This window comes from Gastrolobium bilobum, unplaced genomic scaffold (genome assembly GCF_033153095.1).
Source record: "Gastrolobium bilobum isolate Gb01-03AN ecotype WA unplaced genomic scaffold, APGP_CSIRO_Gbil_v1 utg61611, whole genome shotgun sequence".
Taxonomy (NCBI): domain Eukaryota; kingdom Viridiplantae; phylum Streptophyta; class Magnoliopsida; order Fabales; family Fabaceae; genus Gastrolobium; species Gastrolobium bilobum.
The window spans coordinates 196,330-218,395 of NW_026896356.1; the positions used below are offsets into that span (position 1 = coordinate 196,330).

Here is a 22,066-nt window from a genome sequence, read left to right on the forward strand (position 1 = left end):
TCCGGTTCAAATATAACTAATAATTATAGTTGACAAACGTATATATAAATATCATAATATATAACTTGAGTTTGATAAAAAAAAAAGGTTATACTTATATAATGTTACATAAAAAACACTATTTGATCCTACACAAACATAAAAGAAGAGAGAAAAAATGAGCTGAGGAAAGAGAAAATAAAAAATTGTGGACCCCACATCTATTTGTTTGGGTAGGAAAAGAAGCTTTGATCATGTTACATAATAGATGTATTTCCCTAAAAAAAAAATAAAAGAATGATTGTAATTACATAAGAAGATGAATTAATTAATAAAAAATATGTTAGCCTAAATATAGCAAGAAAGCCAATTCAAGAGTTGCACAATATTTGTGCAAGGCTTTTTTTTTTATACTTGTTAATGCCAATAAACACTATTCTAATAAATTTGGGGAAATTACTTATAATGATTCCCCTGGAAATACTATTCTAATAATTATGATTGATGATGAGTACATGGAGAAGATAAAATATAACATATATTCGATCTAAAATATAAGAAAAATTGTAAACACATAAGAAGAACATGAATTAATTAATAAAACATGAATTCATGCGAACCTATAATAGGAAAGCAAGCTCAAGGAGTTACATGATTTTTATGCAAGGCTTTTTTATGCTTGTTAATGTCAATAAATATATATTATTCTAATAACTTTCGAGGATTTACTTTTTTAATAACTTGCTTCGCGATATATTTACATTTTGATTTTGATTGGTGAACCAACATTGTTCTTCTTGTGAATTAATGATTTCTTGAAATATAAATAGAAAGTGATTAATGAAAAGTAAACTATTTAATACATTAAAATTTAAGAAAAAAATTATTATTTTTAGATAATCAAAAAATATAAAATACTCATTAGCCTCTACATAGTAAGATCTTATTTAAGACCCAACAATAATATTTATTGCAGCAACTATGACTTAAATATTTGCCAAAACGCATAGCAAGTTAGTAACTGGCATATAATAGTATTAAAATTCAATAAGGTCTTATACAATCAGGCCTTATACTATCAAGTCTTATACTATCAAACCTTATCTTATACTATGCACCAAACATGCCCTAAATTCTCATCCCTTCTCTCTAAATCAATTATACAATCCAATTAAGTCAAAACACCATGCATTGTTAATTTGTTTTTTCACTTTTTCTCCAAAGGAGTTATATTTATTATCGTCTTTAATTTTTTCATCAATGCTTTTTATTGGACCTAAATGGTATTCAACAATGAACTATAAAATAATAATATATATTTTTAGTGTAATATAAATATAAAAATATTATATAAATATTCTTTTATATTTCATCCTCATAATCAACATCTTCAATTTACATCACTTTTGCTTTTAAATTCCTAACCCCCTTCCCTCTAACTCAAGTCTACCTACCATTTAAGGTCAAAAGTCAAAATAACTCTACCTACCACTTAAGGTCAAAAGTCAAAATATCGTGTATTGTTTATTTGTTTTTTTCTTTCTTTCTCCAAAGGAGTTATATTTATGATCGTCTTTTATTTGTTCATCAATGCATTTATTGGACCTAAATGGTATTAAATAATGAACTTTAAAATAATGCTACATTTTTTAAAGTTATATAAATATTAATAGGAAAAAAAGTATCTAATGTTACTTTAGATAACTTTACCTAATGTTCATCAAAACGACGTTGTTTTAAATTGAAAAATTAAAAAATTAAAATGATAAAGACTATTATAACCCTTAAATAAATTAAAATTATAAAAACACCATGATTTTCGTCCTAAAGCGACATCATTTTGGTGAACATTAAATAAAGTTATCTAAAGTAAGTTTAGAAAAACAAACTCATTTTAATAATTTATAAATATTCTTTTATATTTCATCCTTATAAACAACATCTCAAATGTATAACGTTTAAGCTTTTAAATTCCTACCCCCTTTGGTGTAACACAACTATATCTATCACTTAAAGATCGAAAGTCAAAACATCGCAAATTGATTATTTGTTTTTTTATTTTTTTTCTCCAAAGGAGCTATATTTATCATCGTTTTTAATTTATTCATCAATGCTTTTATTAGACCTAGATGACATTAAATAATGAATATAAAATAATGTTACATTTTTCAATATTATTTAATTATTCTTTTATATTTCATCCTCCTAACCAACACCTACAATGTAAAAAGTCAAAGCATTTTTTTTTCTCCCTCCAAGATGTATTTATGACCATCTTTAATTTATGGGAAAAATATTTGTCCTTTTAAATGACACAACTTATATCCTTTCACTCTCGCAGAGGTGGGACTCACACCTTTATATTTTTTGTTCCCTCTCTTTCCTCCTTTATCTATCTCTTTCTCTTACTTAAGATGACACAACTTTATATCCTTTGAAATGATACACACTTCTCCCTTAATTTATTCATCAATATATTTATTGGACCTAAATGGTATTAAGTAACGAACTATAAAATAATGCTATATTTTTTAATGGGATAGGTTATTCTGTCTACTCTCGTCTTGCCTACCTTTACCTACCCCTCTCAACACTGTTGGATTACAATCTCATCTAACAGTTCATATTTGAAACATAAATAAAACTTGTACTCTTTTCTCTCTCTCACTCCACCCTTATTCGAAACATAAATAAAACATTTTTACTCTTTTCTCTCTATCTCTCTCTCACTCCACCTTTTCCCTCTCTCTCAGTCTCCACCCTATTCTCTCCTCCCTACAACGAAGAAGACGTATCTTTTCTTGAATCGTTAGTTTAATTTTACCTCTTTCAATTCTAAATTTCTCTAATTGCTTCTTCTTTTTTTCTCCTAATTCATTATAATTTTTTTTCTCTCTCTATTTTTTTTTGGGTTTTGTCTTTGCAGTATGATTTTTTATTTTTAATACCGTCATTGCAGATTTGCGACTATCTGCATCTTTGTCAAGATTACAATGAACTCGCCTTAGCACTGGACTCAGACTTCTTCCCATTGACGAACTAAGACCAAAACATTCAGCCATAAGTAACAATAACAAAGCCAAATACAGAGATATATGTATACTTGATAGGGTGGAGTCTGAGAGAGAATAGGAGAGAATAGGGTGGAGTCTGAGAGAGAGAAAGGGTGGAGTGAGAGAGAGAGAAAAGAGTTGTTCATGGCGGCAGACACAAGCGATTAACGGGGGGAATTTTATCAATTCCCAATTCATGTAATATTGCTGGACGAAATACAATGAATGACGCTGGCGTTTAATGGAAAAAATTATAAGTAAAACTTATCAATTATAAAAACTGAAATGATGAGAATTCAATAGAAAAGTAAAAATCCAAAAATGATTTATTTCGCAAAATTGTTTCGTATAACAATCCCCAGCGCGATGAAGAAAAAAAAATAGGGATGGTGTAGAGGAAGAGAGAAAGGGGAGGAGAAAGATATGGTGTGGGAGGAAGTGAGAAGAAAAAAAGGGAAAAAATTTTATTTTATTTCACAAATATGAACCGTTGGATTAGATTGTAATCAAACGGTAACGAAATGGGTAGGCAAAATGAGAGTAGGTAGAATAACCTATCATTTTTTAATATTATATAAATATTCTTTTATATTTCATCATCGTAACCAACTTTTTTATTGTACAATGCTTCATCTGTTAAATTCTCACTCCTTCTGTCTAACTCAACTCTACCTACCACTTAGGTTCAAAAGTTAAAACATCGTGCATTGTTTATTTAGGTGGTGGTTGGTTCACGACTATATCTTAGTTCACCGGGGAAATGTAATTACTAGGGATCTAGAGGAAAAGTTGAATAGATGGAGAAGTTAAAAAAAAGTAGTTTGATTGGACAAAATTTTACCAGGAAAATATATGAAAATTTTGAAAACCTATGTTTGGTTTAGGAAAAAATATGGATGGGTAAATGATATAAAATTACAAATTTATCCCCAGTACTCTTATCCTATTAAACAAACAAACAGCCAGACCGTATGCCATTTGTCCTCCGTCGATGTTCACCATCAGTTACATTTACACTTCGTCGGTCACCATCTTATTCACACTAGCTTTAAACTCGGCGACCACGCAAGTTTTTCCTTCTCGTCGGCTTGACCAAGTTAACTGTGTCCTAAACCCACACACGCACTTGGACATCACGGTTGTGTTATGGAGTGGATCGGTGCTGGAAGTTAGGGTTGGAGTTGCTTCTTTGCACCAAATTTTTTGGTAAGTGAAGTTAATCCTTTGACATAGATGTTCAAACATTTGGCCTTCCATGAGCTTGTGTATGGACCGTATTGCATGTTGGATATGTTTTGGAATGTTGTAGGTTTGAAACCTTCTTCTTCGCAGAGAAATTTTAGAGAAGAAGGAATATTTTGTGACACCCAGAATAAGAGAATTACATATAAATGAATTAAGTCACATATTCGTATCCTGCATTTGACCGACTGTGAAATATATTTTGTTGTTTTTGGTTTGTGGAAAAAGAAATATATTAAAAGTTAATGAAAGTTTTGATTTTGCTTTCTTGCGGGGGTGTATTAATTGCAAAGATGGTCAAGAAAAAAGATATTGCTGAAGGCATTAAGAAGGACAAAACCATGTTAATCAGAGGGTGCCATGTATCTGACTGATAGTCACGTATTATTTGATAGCTTCACCAAAATCATGAGCCAATGTTAAATGTCCATGACTTGTTGGGTCCAAGGGAAATTATAGTTTACTAAGTGGGTTGCATACATTGCTATTATCTGACTGTCATTGTGTGACTTTTTTTGTAAATGTCCGCAGTCTAGGGACAAGAGGAGTTTGTAAAGGAGAAGACCATTATCTGAAGGAAGCATGGGTGGAAATGGATCTGGAATTGGTGGGTCTGACAGCATAAATTCGAGGCATTCTTCATCGTTATACACATCGAGGACAAAGATGTGCTATCGTGGAGTTCCGGCTGCGTTGCGGATGTCTAATACAAAAAAGAATCCGAGAAGACAGTTTTTTGGCTGCCCTAACTTCAGGACAACGCAGGATTGTCATTTCTTTGAATGGTTGGAAGAATCCACTTGCCGGACTTGTGTGAAGAATGAAAATATGAATAAACTACTAGTTGTTTTGGTAATGGTAATTGTCATAACGTTTGGGATAATTATGTGGAAAGCGATAAGATGCGGTTGAGTTGAAATTGCATGTTGATGCTACATGTCATGTGCATTTCCAAGTTGTTATAGGGTTATGACTTGTTGTATATTTTGTGACCCCACTATGTCTAAGGTTGTTATGTTTGATATATGTTTAGGAACTTTATGTACCTTGTGTGGAACTGTTAGTTGGTTTATATGTTGTCTTCTTGCTAAATTGTGTATTGATTGCAACTTGCATTACACAGTGGCTTGGCTTAGTAATTACTGTTTCAGTTGTTGTTGTATAAATTAGCCGTCTTTTGTATTACTGTTCATGCAGCAATGGGGGACATGTGTGCTCCAGCTTTGATCTGACTTAATTTTATTGGGCATGTAATTTGCTAAAGAATGTACAAAGTAATTACTGTTTCAGTCATGATGTCCTTTTATGGACTTGCTAATGAATTTAATAAGTCAAACACAAAGAGTGCTGTCTGGCAAGAGAAAAGTTGGCTAATAGCAATGTTCGCTTAGTTATGTAATCTTCCTCAAAGATATGATCATTTGGGTGCTGAAATGGCTGACTTTGTTCAGGTGATTATATAGATGTCTCTGTTTTAACTTCGTATCTAGTTAGTTTTGTTGCTTTGTCTGTTGTATAACACCCATCTCGTGTTCTCTGTAGGGTGGCTTGATTGGACTACTTCGTGGAATTGAGAAGTTTGATTCTTCAAAAGGTTTTAAGATTTCAACTTATATTTACTGGTGGACACGTTAGGTGAGGCTTGCATATTTATGAGAACCCTTGGCAGCAACATTAAGGCCACATGGATGATTAGTTGACATCCTAACCTCTGTGAACAAGTAAAAAGAAATTGTATTGCAAATCGTAGAATTAATACAGCAAAGTCAGTGCAAACAACATGCGCATGGAAACTCAATTATAGCAAATGTAACTCTTAATGTTACTTCTGTCAAATACTTTAATTTTTCTCTTAATTTTTTTAAACCTCTAGTTTTACATAGCTTATATTTGACATTCATTATTGATGGGCTTATAGCAATGAAGCCTTATCGAATAGTGTATGCAGGCAGAAAGAGAAGGACCTTGAAGAGGAACAGAAGAACATTGATGAAATCAATGTGTTGTGAGCATCATGAGTTATTGAATGGTATGTTGTCATGCAGCTACTACTCTTTTCCATTTTCTTTCTTTTGCTGAGTACAGCCTGGACTCTTTGCAGGTTGAGATTCAGAAGCTTCTTGATGAACACCAAGCCAATCTTGATGTGAAGAAGCAGGAGTTTGCAGTTGAATTGGATGAGAAAAGAAAATCCTTTGAAGATGGATTGAAGACTAGATTACTGGAAGTGGAAAAGAAAGAAGCTGAAATCAATCACATGGAGGAGAAAGTTACAAAACAGGAGCAGAACTTGGAAAAGAAGGCGGAGAAGCTTAAGGAGAAAGAGAAAGAGAAAGAGCATGAACTAAAATTCAAAGCTTTGAAGGAAATGGAGAAGTCTATTAAGTCTGAGGAGAAAAAATTGGAGAATGAAAAAGGGAAAATAGAAAGCGAGAGAGAGGAATTGCTCAGTCTTAAGGCTGAAGTTGAGAAAATAAAGACTAACAATGAAGAAGAGTTGGTGAGGATAAATGAAGAGATTAATCATCTTAAAGTGACTGAGGAAGAGAGAGGTCTGAATATCTGCGCTTGTAGTCACAGTTGAAGCATGAAGTTGAGCAGTACAGGCTCCAGAAAGAACTCATTATGAAGGAAGTTGATGACTTGAGGCAGCAAAAAGAAACTTTTGAAAGAGAATAGGATGACTTGGATCTGAAAAGAGAAGAAGTGGAGAAAGAGCTGAAAAATGTGATTCAACAGAAGGAAGAAATATTAAAATTACAACAATTTGAAGAAGAAAAATTAAAGAATGAGCAGCAGGCCACACAGGATTACCTACAAATAGAGTTGGAAACTCTTAAGTTGGCTAAAGAGTCGTTTGCCACAGAAATGGAGTTGGAGAAGTCAAGCCTAGCTGAAAAAGCTCAAAGTGAGAGAAACCAAATGCTTCTTGATTTTGAGCAGCAGAATAAAGAACTGGAAGCTGATATGCAGAATCAGTTAGAGCAGAAGGAAAAAGACTTGCTGGAGAGGAGGAAGTTATTTGAGGAACAAAGAGAGAGTAAATTAAACAATATTAATTTCTTAAGCGAAGTAGCTAATAGAGAAATGGATGAAATGAAACTTCAAAGAGGTAAATTAGAGAAGGAGAATCAAGAAGTTTATGAGAATAAAAAGCATCTTGAAAGTCCTGCTGCTGAGGCTAGGTGGTTGTCTCTGTAGTTGGGTGAAGGGGTTATTTTCTTGTTATTTCTTATTTGCATTCTGTTGTTATTTTCCATAGTAATTCGGATATGTCCATTGTGTTTATGGCATACTGTTTGTAAGGGGATACTGGTGAAGTGGGTACTGAGATTTCATCAATATTAATATAAGTCATTTGATTCAGTCAATCTTTTGTTATTAGTTCAATTTTCTGTTTTAATCTCTGTGGGTACCATCAATTATTAAAACTCTGGTAGTCCTTCCTGCAGCCATAATGCCACAATTTCTGCATATGGCTGTCAATTTGTTGCTCCCTTTCATTATTATGTTTGTGTGTAGTAAATATTTGACAAGGGATAGGAAATATTTGACAGTCAACTACAGGCTGTCAACAAATATGTTACTACTTTTGTGTATAAGTAGACCTGTCCTCAAACTGAACCCATGATTGTGGCCATTTATTTGCTGTTCCTTGCTATTTCCTTGTAGCAGATAAATGTTGATTGTGGAATATGATAATAGGTACTTTTTATTCTTAATCTGTCATATGCAGAAATGTTGTCCAGTTCCCATGCGAGCAATAGGTGGGAAGATTTTGTTCTACTGTGCTTGCACCAATGGTAGCAGTAAGGTCAGAGCTTCTTTTGCAACATACATGGCTTTCGGGCAATTGTTTCCAGCAGCATCGTTCACATAAGTCCCATGTCTGCTTCACCTTTATGTGGCTACCAATAGCATTTCTGTCATAAAAAAGGAGACACTGGGATGCCACTAACAGACAATGCATTCAGAATGTTTATGTGGGCCATTTTGTCGATTCATGTATTAGATGAAAATAGGAGTCACAATAAATATGTGAGTGTTAAGGTCTCTCTAACAATCAGCTTTTTTATTGCAATCCTTTTTTATATGCTGGAGTTTGTATTTACAGCAGAATCATGATGCTTGGGGTAGGTTTTTACCTTCCAATGATGTGTTTCTCGTTTTGATCAATTCTGGAATCTTTTTTCATCCAATTTTGTACTCCCATCAGGTGACTCTTGCAGTCCAATTACGATGAATATAAATTGACAGAAAAAGGAAAACATATTTTTAGTCTTATTATTTGCTTGACAGAAGTATCCATATAGCAAGAGTGCAAACACATTCCAAAAATTAAACCACTTCGTAGCAGTAGGACCACCAAATTAACATGCAATGTTCTGCTGCAGCAAGGTTCATTGGATTTAACTTTTCATACATTAATGATACTAAATCTGGGAATATTGATTTTGTATAATTGGATCCTTTTTTAACTGAAATACTGAAGTCATAATAAATGTGTCCAACAAAACAGCCTATCAACACGGCACATATCAATAACTCTTAATACACAAAGCATCTTCAGGGTCCTTATATTGGAGCATTTTCACGCATAATACATACAACCCTACATTAAAAGGTTTATACAAATATTTCCATATGTCCAATGACATGGCTTTAACATTAAATAACAACATCTCTCTGCTTTGTTTCCTTTAGTCCACGATCTCCTCTATCTGTGGTTCAGATCAACATCATGTTCTACAGTCTGTATTTAACAAAACACCTTCAGTTGGTGTTGACAGCAAGGTTTAATAATAGTGTATGAAGCAACTTCAGACCTGTAATAGGAGTTTAACCTGTTTCCATATAATGCAAACAGCAGCAGTAAGGTCATAGTAGTGAGTAAGTACAACAACAAATAAAGTACCAACCATTGCCATTTTAGATGCCATTGACAGATTCTGCTATTGTCTCCGCATTACCTCCGGTGGCTGCATCCTTGCCAAATATCGTTCCCAAAACGTCAAAATACGGGAATGGCTTATTGTAAGGACCTTTGGCATTAGGGTGAGACTGTGCAAAATTAAAATAAGTCAGTTGTACGTAAACTATGAAAGCAAAAGAGAAATGACAGTTGTTCATAGTAAAATAATATCTTAATAATAAAGTTACCTTCACCCAATCGTCGAATATTTCCTTCTCGACGTCAATCATTTTTTTGGCGTCATTCCATCCGAAACCACTCCCACCACCAGTTCCGACCATCTCAGAAATAGCATTGTACTATTTTTTCAACAATTTCACCCTGGAGGTAATGTGTGGGATAGCTTTCAGTGAACAATTAGGTATCTTGAGGTGCATCATCTTCTCTATTGCAAAAGAGAAGCTCGGTTTAAACCCATTCTCACCTCTGAAACATGGTATGACTTCGGTAAGACAATCAATAAGGACTTTATCTTCCTCGGTCGTCCAAGTGTGATTATGTTTGTTTCTTGAATTCTGGCTGTCCTCAGCCATAGATTGAATCCAACAAAGACAGGAACTGCCAAAAATTAACAAAATTAGGTAACTGAGATTGATAATTGTATGACATGAGGGCAACAATAGAATGATCACACATGTGGACAATTTCATAAACAACACTAACTAAACAAACGAAAAATCATACATTCACAAGTGCATGGTCAATAAGGACAGCAAGGTATCTCATATTACAACATAATAGCAAATGGATTAAAGTTTACATAACCAGACAACAAAAAGTAAACCCTAAACACAACACTCATTGGTTTGCAATCATGAGAATCAAGCACGATTCCTCCACGTGTTAAACATGGTATTCGCCATTTCATCCCTCCGCAATGTCCATGCATTAGATGACTCTACATGAGTAATCAAATCAATTCCTGCCATGTCATCTTCAGCATGTTGCATGTCCACATCTTCAGCCTCCAATGGGTCCACTGACATCTCTCTCCTTATATGGTTATGAAGCAAGCAAAACGCGCTTATAATCCTGCATTGTGTTTTCACGGGATAAAATGACTTTGATCACACAATTGCCCAACGACCCTTCAGCATTCCAAAGCATCGTTCAATGACATTCCTTGCAGAGGAGTGTTTCATATTAAAAAATTCTTGGGTTGTTCTTGGTTGGGCACCGTGCCTCCATTCACTTAGATGATATCGTTGTCCTCTATATGGCGTAAGGAAACCTTCTCCATTCATGTAACCAGCATCACATAGGTAATAGTATCCTACAACAACAAAAACGGTTAACATGCAATGTCAAAACAGGTCATGTAGTAATTAAGTAAAAATACAAATGTAATGATGAACCACCAAAGAGTCCTAGTCAATACCTTTAGGAACCTTCAAACCGTTTATTCGGCCTATGACATCTCTTAGTACCCTAGAATCGGCAGCTGATCCCTCCCAACCAGGCAAGACGAAAATAAACTGACCATCTTGAGAACAAACCCCTAAAACATTAGTTGCAATGTCACCCTTTCTTGTGCGGTATCTGGCCTTATCTTCTTGTAAGGGATTAATCTTTATGTGTGTCCCATCAAGAGCTCCCAAACAATTCTATAATACATATTACAAAAATTAATAACATGGTCACATGCTTGATACTTGAATTTTATAGCAAGAGTTGTAACAGGAACCACACTTATCTCTTACCTTGAACCACTTCCACTTCTCATCAGTTGAGTTTTCCGGGATTGGCTCAGGTCGTTTAAGTAGAACATTGTGATAGCGTAACACTGACAGCAACACATTAGAGAATTGTCTACTAATGGTTTCCCCTGACCTCGCAAATTGTCTTTTAATTATCCTGTTCTTGACATCGTGAGCCAATATGTGAAGGAATATTGCAACCATCTCCTCTACACCCATATGCCGTGTCGGTTGAAGTTGCCCAACAGCTTTAAGCAACCCACACAAGTTATGAAAACACCTCCTGTCCATCCTTGTGTTCTCGATACAAGCGGTGTCACTTATATGAACAATCCTAAGGAAGTTAACTTCCCTTACCCTAGCCTTACCACAAAAATCCCATGAGACTCTCCTGCGTCTCCTTCTCCGATTTTCAGCAATGCATAACAACAGAGCACATAAGCTGACAAACATATTAGTCAGTTGATTCAAACACCCCAAATGAGTAATGAGTACGATAATGACACTAAACTCCATTCCATTGTCGTTTGCCATTATCTAACACGTGAAGGATAAAAACATTCAGTTTAATCAGTAACAAAAAAATATTAATCTCAGTACGGAGGATAAACAATGAAATCGTTGTTAATGTTATACTTGCTTGTCCTGTTCCATCTAAATCTACAACAACCATCGTTACGAAAACAAATAATATCACCACACGCGCACATACGCACCATACACTACAAAAAAGTGTTATTTTTGAAGGTTATTTTGTGGAGGTTTATAAAACCCCCAATAATTATGCATATTGTGGCATTTTCAAAGAACGCCACATTGTATTTTCATATATATATATTTTTTAGTTTTTATAATTTTGTAGCAGGTTTTGAGCCCCACAATATTTATACTCTAATTTTATTTTATTTTTATATATACTCTAAATTTTTTCACTTTTTCTCTAGAGGAGTTGTATTTATAATCGTCTTTAATTTATTCATTAATGCTTTTTATTAACGTGAATGGTATTAAACAATGAACTATAGAATAATAATCTATAATTAATGTAATATAAATATAAATGTTATATAAATATTCTTTTATATTTATCCTCGTAATTAACGTCTTCAATGTTCATCACTTTTGCTTTTAAGGACTCGTTCAGTGGACATGATAAGATAAGGGTAAGATATGATATGGGGCTGATAAGGGTAGGATATGATACGAGGCTGATAAACCTATATCATGTCCTGTGTTTGATGAACACCTGATTAGCAATCTGATAAGATTATGTAGAAGAAGAAAGAAAAAATAAAAAATAAAATATAATGCAATAAATACAAATATATTGGGTAGCGTGGAGATATATTGGGTAGCGTGAAGATATATTGGGTATCCAATATTGTCATCATATCATGTTGAATCCTAACCCAGCTCTCCCCATACGATAAGAAATCATGTATTGGATAGAATAAAATGAGATAATAGGATAAGTTAATCATATCCTATTGACCCACCAATCACAAGACAAAAGTAGGATATGATAAGTTATCATATCCTATCTTCTTTATCATGTGCTCCAAACAGGCCGTAAATTTCTATCCCCCTTCCCTCGGACTTAATTCCACCTACTACTTAGTCAAAAGTCAAAATATCATGTATTTTTTATTTTATTTTTCTTTCTCCAAAGGAGTTATATTTATGATCGTCTTTAATTTATTCATTAATGCATTTATTGGACCTAAATGGTATTAAATAATGAACTGTAAAATAATGCTATATTTTTAATGTTATATAAATATTCTTTTATATTTCATCATAAAAAACCAACGTCTTCAATATATAACACTTTAGCTTTTAAATTCCCACCCTCTCCCCTATAACTCAACGCTACCTAAGGTCAAAAGTCAAAACATTATGCAGGAGTTGTATTTATGACCGTCTTTAATTTATTCATCAATGCTTTTGTTGGCCCTGAATGATATTAAAAATTAAAGTATAAAATAATGCTATATTTTTTAATGTTATATAAATTTTAATATTATATACATGTTATTTTATAATTTATCCTCGCAACCAACGTCTTCAATGCACAACGCTTCAGCTTTTAAATTCTCAATCCCCTTCCCTCTAAGTCAACTTTACCTACCACTTAAGGTTAATAGTCAAAACATCGTGCGTTGTTTATTTGTTTTTCACTTTTTCTCCAGAGGAGTTGTATTTATGACTGTCTTTTTTTTTTTCCAGTAAATTATGATTGTCTTTAATTTATTCATCAATGCTTTTGTTGGCCCCAAATGATATTAAATAATGAACTACAAAATAATGCTATATTTTTTAATGTTATATAAATATTAATGCTATATAAATAAAGATAGGATATTTTTACTACCAATTAGTGTTACTACCAATGTTACTACCAGTTTGTATCACCGTTAGATCGATTATGTTTGTAATATCCCAGAAAAATAATAGTAATTTATAATAATAATAAATTAATAATAATAATAATAAACTATAAATTAGTAGTAATAATATATATATATATATATATGATGGTTATAGATAACAAATTATAATATAAGTTTTACTTTTGATAAAATGATTTTGTGCGATATATATGGATTTTGATACTTTGTAATACTCCAGATTATTAATAATAAAATAATATTAATATATATATATATATATATATATATATATACATATATATTAGATGATAAATTATGATTAATTGAATTATTAATTGATTGATGATTTATGCATTAATATTTGATTAATAATTTGATTTGATATGATGAGTCAATCATGAGTCAGCCTTGAGATAGCAAATAAGTTAGTTGTATTCTGAGCCATAAGAAATTAAGAATAAAATAGTGTGTGAAGACAATATCCGAGCTAGATACATCAATGAAGAATAAGGAAATAATTGCACGAAATCCATATCTGAGCTCAAAACTTCAACTATAAATAGAAACATAGCCTAACCAAACCAATTCACTTTCAATCCTCGGTATTTCTCATCTTCTCCTCTGATGCTCTCTTCTTACTATTTATTTATTTTAATTTGGTCACAACCGCTTCTCTTCCCCAAATTCTAGAAGGTAGCAAACATGGAGACCAGGTAATCCTAATCTCTAGGTGCTCTTAGGTTAGTTTTATATGAAATTCAGATTAGTTATATATGATTTATGTTTGGGATAATATTGGATTAATATATTAATTTTATTCTTATTTGGTATAATTCCAATCTTTAGGTAACTTTATTTAAAATCTATTATATGTAAACCTAATCCCTAAGTTCCAGAGATTATATTTAATTTGGTATAAGTAATTCTAATCCCTAGAGAGTTATATATTTATATTTAATTTGGTAGATGTAATCCTAATTCCTAGATATGAGTTGATAAATTTATAGGATTAATTCAAATAATGGATAAATGATATGTTTTGAATTATGAAATGATAATCGAATTTGGACTTTAATCTGAGATATGATTTGAATTATGAAAGGATAGTCGGATTTAGACTTTACTTTGATAGATATTTGAATTATGAAATGATAGTTGGATTTGGACTTTTGATATATTTGAATTATAATGTGAGTTGGACCTTATATTGAATATTTGAATAGTTTAAAAAAAAATTATGATGCCTTGAGCAACTGATATATTCAAAGAAGAAAATTTCAAATATGATAATTATGATATTATTGAATTTTCCTTATTGTATGTGATTGTAATAAATTAATAGTGGGAGGATAGCTTTGGGATGGTACATCCCAAAGTGATGGATACAACCTTTGGACTTTTATGCCTCTGATAATTATGTGATGTGAAAAGAGAATATCTGTTCTTCTCAAAGTGGTATCTGGCAGGATATCTGGGACACTAGGAAGAGATGTTTTTGATAATGGCCAAATTATTGATTTGTGACTCGCAGGATATCCGGGTCACAGGGTAGACTGGCAGGATCTCCGGGTCTACCATGGTTCTCTTCCCACTAAATACAATGAACTTAAACATGAATAATAATGAAATTTGATATTTGATTTGATTATGATGAATATCATTGAGTTGTGAATACTTTCATGTATGTAATATTATGATTAATGTTGTGCTGAATGTGTTAGTTGGTGATTATCCTCACTAAATCCACTAAATGAATTTAATAAAGATGATAATTGATTTAATTATATATATATATATATATATATATATATAAACATATATATTATGAATATTGAAATTGATGTTTGATTCTATTGTTATGTGATTATAATTACAATTTGATTATTATAATTGAGTCATAAAATTGTGTTTTGATTAGGATTATCAGATTTGCTGACTGTTTGTGATTATTTGACTGCAATGATCCTGCGGCTGCGGGGGAGCAGATTTTCAGTAAATCAAGCTGCAAGGAATCGGGCTAGCAGTGGGCAGTGACGATAACTACTCAGAGATTTTTTTGTCAATCCTAAATTTTATGTACAAGACATATCTATGATTTTTTTGTAATATTTATGAATGAGCCTTGCACTTGTCCCTGTACAGGTGCGACAGTAACATTTTCCCAAATTAGTTTTAGATTAGCTTCCGCAATAGATACAAGATCTTAATAAATAATTAAATATTATTTTTATTTTATTTTTTTGAAAATTTCTCTATTATAGGTGATGAGACGTAAATTCGTTCCCATCTGGGCCCATTTTGATGGAAAAATACCACACGTTCCCTCATCCGATGAGCAACTTCAGCATGAAAATCACTTGTTTTACACATTTGTGATAAAAACACAGTCGGGGAACGTATGGTAACATATTTCTTTAAAATACATTAAAAAGTGAACAGACTGAGACACATTTAATGCACCTGCTCAACTCATTTAATGCCTCTGTACACTTTGCAGGAAACATGGATATAAAGTCTTCTAAAAGCAGAGGCGATGCACCACTCAAGCACCAGGAAACGTGAATAGCAGAGAATCAAGAGTTCTCATTGGCCAAAGAAGAAAGCAAGGCATGGGGGGACTGCAGAAAACAGCTAATCATCAACAAATCAAGTCCCATCCAGCAATTTGCACAACTTCTACACTCTATTGCCACCGCCCTGTCCCTTCACGCAAGAACCCAGCTCCAAAGAATTTACAAGACTGCCACTCCTCTTCTACCTATAAAAAGGACGTCCCACACACAAAAACATCATCGAATCCTGAAGGAATTGAAGTCCTAAGGGAAGAGATCACCTAGTAGTATTAGTAGCTTAGTTTTATTTTATTTAAGTTGTAACTGTAATTAAGTGACAACCCCTCTTCTCTTCTCTGTATCAACCCCTAAGACTCCTCACGAGCATCAAACCATCCTTCTCCATTTTGTTTCTGTGTAAACTGTCTTTTAATTTAATATAAGTGTTTTTCTCTTCATTCCATTCGTTATCTCTAAACTGAATCTCGGGTCTATGGGATTTCAGTTCGGAATAATTCTGTTTAAAATATCAGCCATGAGCTGAACTATCTGTGGGACGGATAAACTGCAACATTCTTAAAGAATTATTTTCGAAACTCTTGACTGAAGCTTTTTGTATTTCTTTGGCTAAGTAAGCTATATTCATTGTGTATCAATGGAAATTGAACACATACTGAGAAAGGAACTTCCATAAGGAAGGAATTTCATACAGCTTAGCCATTGGGGGCAGGTAGTGTCATGGCAAAAACACTATTGGTCACCTTAGGAATAAGGGGCCGCTTCGTCCACTTTAAGGTTCTGTACTGAGTACCTGTTGGAGTCAAGGGAGCCGTAGGAATATGGAAACTTGTGAGCCATCTAGTCTATGAGCTGAGGAATCAGAGTTGGCAGATAAGAACCTAATCCCTAAGAGTGGAGCAGTGAAACCATTCCTTCTGTTAAACCTTTTTAAAACCATCACCCTGTTGTCTCTTGATTATAGTTATTTCTGTTTAGTAATTTTACTTTATTTAATCTTGTATCTATCAAACTCCAATGCTTGTTATCTCACCTTCTTCTAAACAGGAAGGACCACATACATAACGCAACGAGTAATTGTTTGCCATCAGATTGAACCTACTGTTCCTGAGGAACGTTGTCAAGACAATAGGAAACGTTTGACCAGACAGTTCATTTACTAACTTTTCTTCTCATTTTCATTCTTTATAAAATAGTGTAAGACAATATTCAGAGTTTTATCCTCGTGGGAACGATAATCTGGGCATTAATACACCCAATATTACTTGATGCGTGCACTTGCGCACTTGGGTTGGAAGTGAGGGAATGAATCTGTGTTCTATAAGAACAGAGGAACGTCCCTTATCAGAACTTATATTTTTCCACTATCAGCAAACCACCCAACAAGTTTTTGGCGTCGTTGCCGGGGATAGCAACACTAAATTCTGTTCTTATTTACTGTTTTTAGTACATACACTGTATATTTGACTTTACTTTTATTTTATTGTCACTAAATCTGCTGATTATATAACTTGTGTTTATGGTTTATGAGTGAAGAGTTTGAAACAAACTCTGACCACTCCATTGAAGTACCTGAGTTTCTCTTTGATCCCGAACCAGAACGTACACTTCATAGAAGAAGAAGAAATCTCAGGGAAGAAATTCTTGAAAACATGGCTGATCATAACAATAATGAAGATATTCCTCCTGAACAAAATTTCAGAACTTTGGCTGCTCCTTTCAGGAACAAACCAGATAGGGGAGTAATCCTCCCTCCTGTAGCACCCAATTTTGAACTGAAACCTATCATGTTTCACATGATTAGGGAAGCGGGGGTCTTCAACGGACTCCCTGCAGAAGATCCTTACACACACCTCACAACATTTCAAGATATCTGTGATAATTTCAAAGCTGAGGGTGTGAAAGAGGAGAGTATGAGAATGAGGTTGTTCCCTCACTCCTTGGGCTTGAAAGCAAAAACATGGATGAAACTCTCACCCCTGGTTCAATACACTCATGGGAGGAACTCTCTAACAAGTTCATAGAGAGGTTTCTCCCTATGTCTCGACAAGCTGATGTAAGAGCATAAATCTCTAACTTTAGGATGTTTTATGGAGAAAATCTCTATGAAGCATGGGAGAGATACAAGGACATCATCAGAAAATGTCCAAACCATGGGGTGGAGAGTTGGGGAGTGCTACAATCTTTCTATAAGGGACTTGACCATACTTCTCAATCTCATTTAGATTTTGCTGCAGGAGGATATTTTTTTACAGGAACGCTTGAATCAAGGTATGAAATCATTGAAGGAACTGCTGAAAAATGTCTCCAATGGCCAATAGACAGAGTGAACCCAGTAAGGAAGCCAGACATGCTAGAATTGGATAAACAAACTGCCATGGAAGCCCAGCTGGCATCACTCATAAATGAAGTGAAGAACCTGAAAGCTGACCAAGAAGCACCAAGGATGGAAGTCTTGCAACTCACAACAGCTGAAACTGAACCGTGTTCAGCTTGTAGTGACCTTCATGACTCAACAGATTGCCCATCCACTGCATTGGTGTGTTATGCAGAAAATTTTGGCAACAGGAGCTTCACCAGAGACAATCAACAAGCAGGACGTAGTACCAATTCAAATCCTGGAGGAACTATCACCAAAGATCAGAACCATAACCCCCAATGGAGGCAACCCATGAACCAAAGACCATTCAACACTCAACAAAGCAGCTTTAGCAAGGCAGCAACTGTGGAACGTTTGAACCAAGAAGAAACAATTACGTTCCGTTCCACAGAGATGACCAACGCATCAACATCCTGGAAAATTATGTCAAGGAATATGTCACCAGGAATGATGCAGTGGTCAGGAACATTGAGTCCCATCTGGGACAGATTGCTGCCAATCTTCAAACAAGAACACCAGGATCACTGCCAGGGGACACTGAAGTTCCCTCAACCACTTCTGAGACCACTTAAGAGGTAAGTACCATGTCTAGCTAAAGACATTAAACTAAGCGCTGACTGGGAGGCAACCCAGTGGATACATTTGCTCTCTGACAAAGAGCAAAGTTTTGGGGTGGTTACTCTTAACCACATAGCTCCCAAAAAGGAGGGAACATCTGATGTTCCACTCCAAAAGACAAAATAAGGTATGTCCCGTTCCAGGAACGTAGTTTTGGGGTGGTCCCTGACCACTCAATCCCAAAAAAAAATAAAAATTTATTTATACATATTTTATAAAATGTTATAAATATTAGTAAAATAAATAATTAGTAATGCCTTACATTCCCTTTCCCTTCATTAGATTAGATCCATAGTAATTAGTCAGCACCTTTGTATATTTTCTTTTCTTTTCTTTTTAGTTATTTATTTAGTTAGGAAAAGACAAAGGGAATGTTCCCTGGGTTAGGAGAGAGGCACATGTCCCTGCTGAGTCACTCAAAAGATACGCAGCCAAATCAGATTTGCATTCATTGCAAATCTTGAAAACGTGCTGAGAAAAAGCAACTGTCTCCTCAACCATTAAGACAACTGCACCCTTTTCTCTTCCTTCTCTCCCACGTCCTGACCTAAACCGTTCCATCTCCTCACTCTCACCATCATCAGTTACTAGTCACTAACTACTGACCACTCGTTCTGTAACTTCCTCATTCCACTACCTCTTCAACCTCATGTCCTCAACCTCCACATCCCAGAAAACCCTTCATTTTCTCCTCTATTGTCTATTTAAACTCAGCCTCTCCTTTCTTCAAGTTTTACTACTTCCATTCAACTCAGAACTTTTTTTTGTCTCCTTTGTATTGTGCCCTAACCTCATTTCTGCTAAAAAGATTACTAAGCTATCAGTAAAGGTGACTCCGGTAGCCAGCCGTGGCCAAGATCCTGAGCTCACTGAACCCATCATCCATCTGTACCCAGAAAGGAACATATCCCTGCAGCAGGACAAACTGGTTCTGCCTCCATTTGTGAAGAAAACTCTAACCAAGCTTCAATGGCTTCGTTTTGCCACTGATGACCGAGAAATAAATGTCTCCATGGTAGGAGAGTTTCTATACTAGACGAGGAGGCTGCCTAAGGAGGACGTCACTGATATAGTCACAGTGAGGGGAAAACAAGTGTCATTTTCCCCCACTGCTATCAAAGAAGTACTCTACCTACCCACCGTCCCCAACTGTCCATACCAAAGGTACTTGGACAGTAAAGAAGTCTCCAAATTTCTGGGGGACCTGAAGAAAACAGTAGCCATCAGCAACCCCGTCTACTACAAAGGGTCCCTCTGCAAAGGAAGCATGAAGGACGTAGCCAGATTCTGGGCATTATTTGCCAATTCCAACATCACTCCCTCCACTCATGAAGCCTCTGCCAGTTGGGCACTTCAAGTCCAAATATACTGCATCATGAAGAACACTCCTTTTGATGCAGTACCCCTCATTTACAACAGCTTGAAGAGGGAAATAAGAAAGACCATAGTTTGCCTCCCCTGCCTCATCACGAAACTTTGCTTGAAAGCTGGTGTGGAAGCCCACGATGATGACCTAACAAAGGTAGCTTCTATCATCGATGCTAAGACTTGGAATGGTCTTAGGAGCACCTACATTGATACCACCCAGCCCATTCCTGAAAGCCTCAGACACACTACCACCAGTGATGATGAGGAGGAAGCTTCTGTGGTCCCTCAGAAGAAAACCACGAAGGTCACTCCTTCAAAATCCCCCTCTTCTACCCACGTTCCGACAAGAATAACTGTCCCTCCTCCTACCAAGGTGAAGAAGGATGCCCCTGTTGCTACTGATAGCAAGCAGGGCAAGAAGAAATCCCCTGCCAAGGCTCCCCCAAGAAAGGGGGAACGTTCAAGTCAGAGGCTGAAGAGATCCTTCAGCAGAAGCAAAAGGCCAGAGGGAGCATCCTCTGAGAAGCCCATCACCCTCTTTGACAAAGAGGAAGAGGTAGAGAATTATGACAATGAGCCTTCAGAAAAAAGGCTAAAGGCTGGCAGGATGTCAGCACCCGAACCAGCTGCTAAAGAGACGTCCTGAAGCAGCTCTGCCACTACATTTTCTGACGTTCTGTCCCCACCAACTGCTCACTCTCCACCAACACCTATCACATCACCACCCTCCCCCAGGAAACAACAAGGAGAGGGGAGAACAGAAAAAGAAGCAGCATCTGCTGCTGAAACATCAATGGCTGAGCAAGAGGCTCAGCCACAGAAGAAAAATGACAGAGGAAAGGGGATTCTTGTTGAATCCCCTAAAAAGAAGAAGAAGTCATCCGTCCCCAGGAAAATCAGTCTGGGAGGCCCCCTCCTGTATCCTGTTAACTGTCCTGAGACCACTGGGGACGAAGCTCTGGCTAGAGATTTAGCAGAGGAAGAAGAAATGGCAGTTCCTCCACTAATGGAGCAACACACTGAAGCAATGCCCTCATCATCCAGACCACCAGAAGATGAGCCCAGACCAACACCTGTTCTACCTTCTGCAGTTGGCAGTAGCCTGCAAAACAAGCAAACTACTTCCTCCCCTGTTACAGCAATCCCTCTCCCAACTAAAAAGAGGTCACAAATTGGGATTGCTGAAATTTTTGAGATGATGGGGAAGAGGATAGAAAAGCTGCTGCCAGCAAGGCAATTTGTTCCCCAAATTGATATGACAAGCACCAATGAAGAGCTAAAGGCTCTAAAGAACGGATTGGACCAACTCTCGTCTTCCTTCAACAAATTCCAGGAGCAACAGAAGGAAGAGAGAGAACAACAACTCAGCACCATTAGGACAACCATCAAAGACACCAGTGCTGCCTCCTATGCATCCACACTCCAAGATGTCAAGGGAGAAATCATAAGAGCATCTGACTCCCTAATACTCTCCAACTCTTTGCGCAACCACACAACAGAACTCCTACTCAACAAGCTCATCCTCAAACAGTCTGAGGAACGAAAAGAAACCAAAGAAGCCATTAGGGCCTTTGGAACGTATCTGGAGAGGAGAATCTATGAGTTGGAAATGAGGCTGCTGGATGTTGAAGGACAGATCATTCACTTTCGCACTGGAAGAACAATGATGAGGTCCACCATCAATTACTTTGTTGCAGTAATCAGCGATCTACTGAAGGATGCTGAGAAATGGCTCCCTGCAGCTGAAGTCATCAGACTAAGAGATCAGCTCAGAAGGAGGCCATTGACGCAAGAAGA

General features: G+C 35.5%; 1 long non-coding RNA gene and 1 other non-coding gene across 3 annotated transcripts; one reads left to right on the forward strand and one right to left on the reverse strand.

The window, feature by feature from the left end:
* The first annotated feature begins 4,006 nt into the window (after nucleotides 1–4,006).
* Nucleotides 4,007–6,300, forward strand: LOC133299298 (uncharacterized). Of its 2 annotated transcripts, XR_009749911.1 has the most exons (4): nucleotides 4,007–4,238; nucleotides 4,806–5,725; nucleotides 5,817–6,083; nucleotides 6,223–6,271. It is a non-coding gene; the product is annotated as an uncharacterized LOC133299298 (long non-coding RNA). The 2 variants fall into 2 exon arrangements; XR_009749910.1 differs by having other exon boundaries at nucleotides 5,817–6,300.
* Nucleotides 6,301–17,956: 11,656 nt separating this feature from the next.
* LOC133299313 (small nucleolar RNA R71) lies at nucleotides 17,957–18,063 on the reverse strand. Its single transcript, XR_009749912.1, has one exon. It is a non-coding gene; the product is annotated as a small nucleolar RNA R71 (small nucleolar RNA).
* Between the last annotated feature and the right edge of the window lie 4,003 nt (nucleotides 18,064–22,066).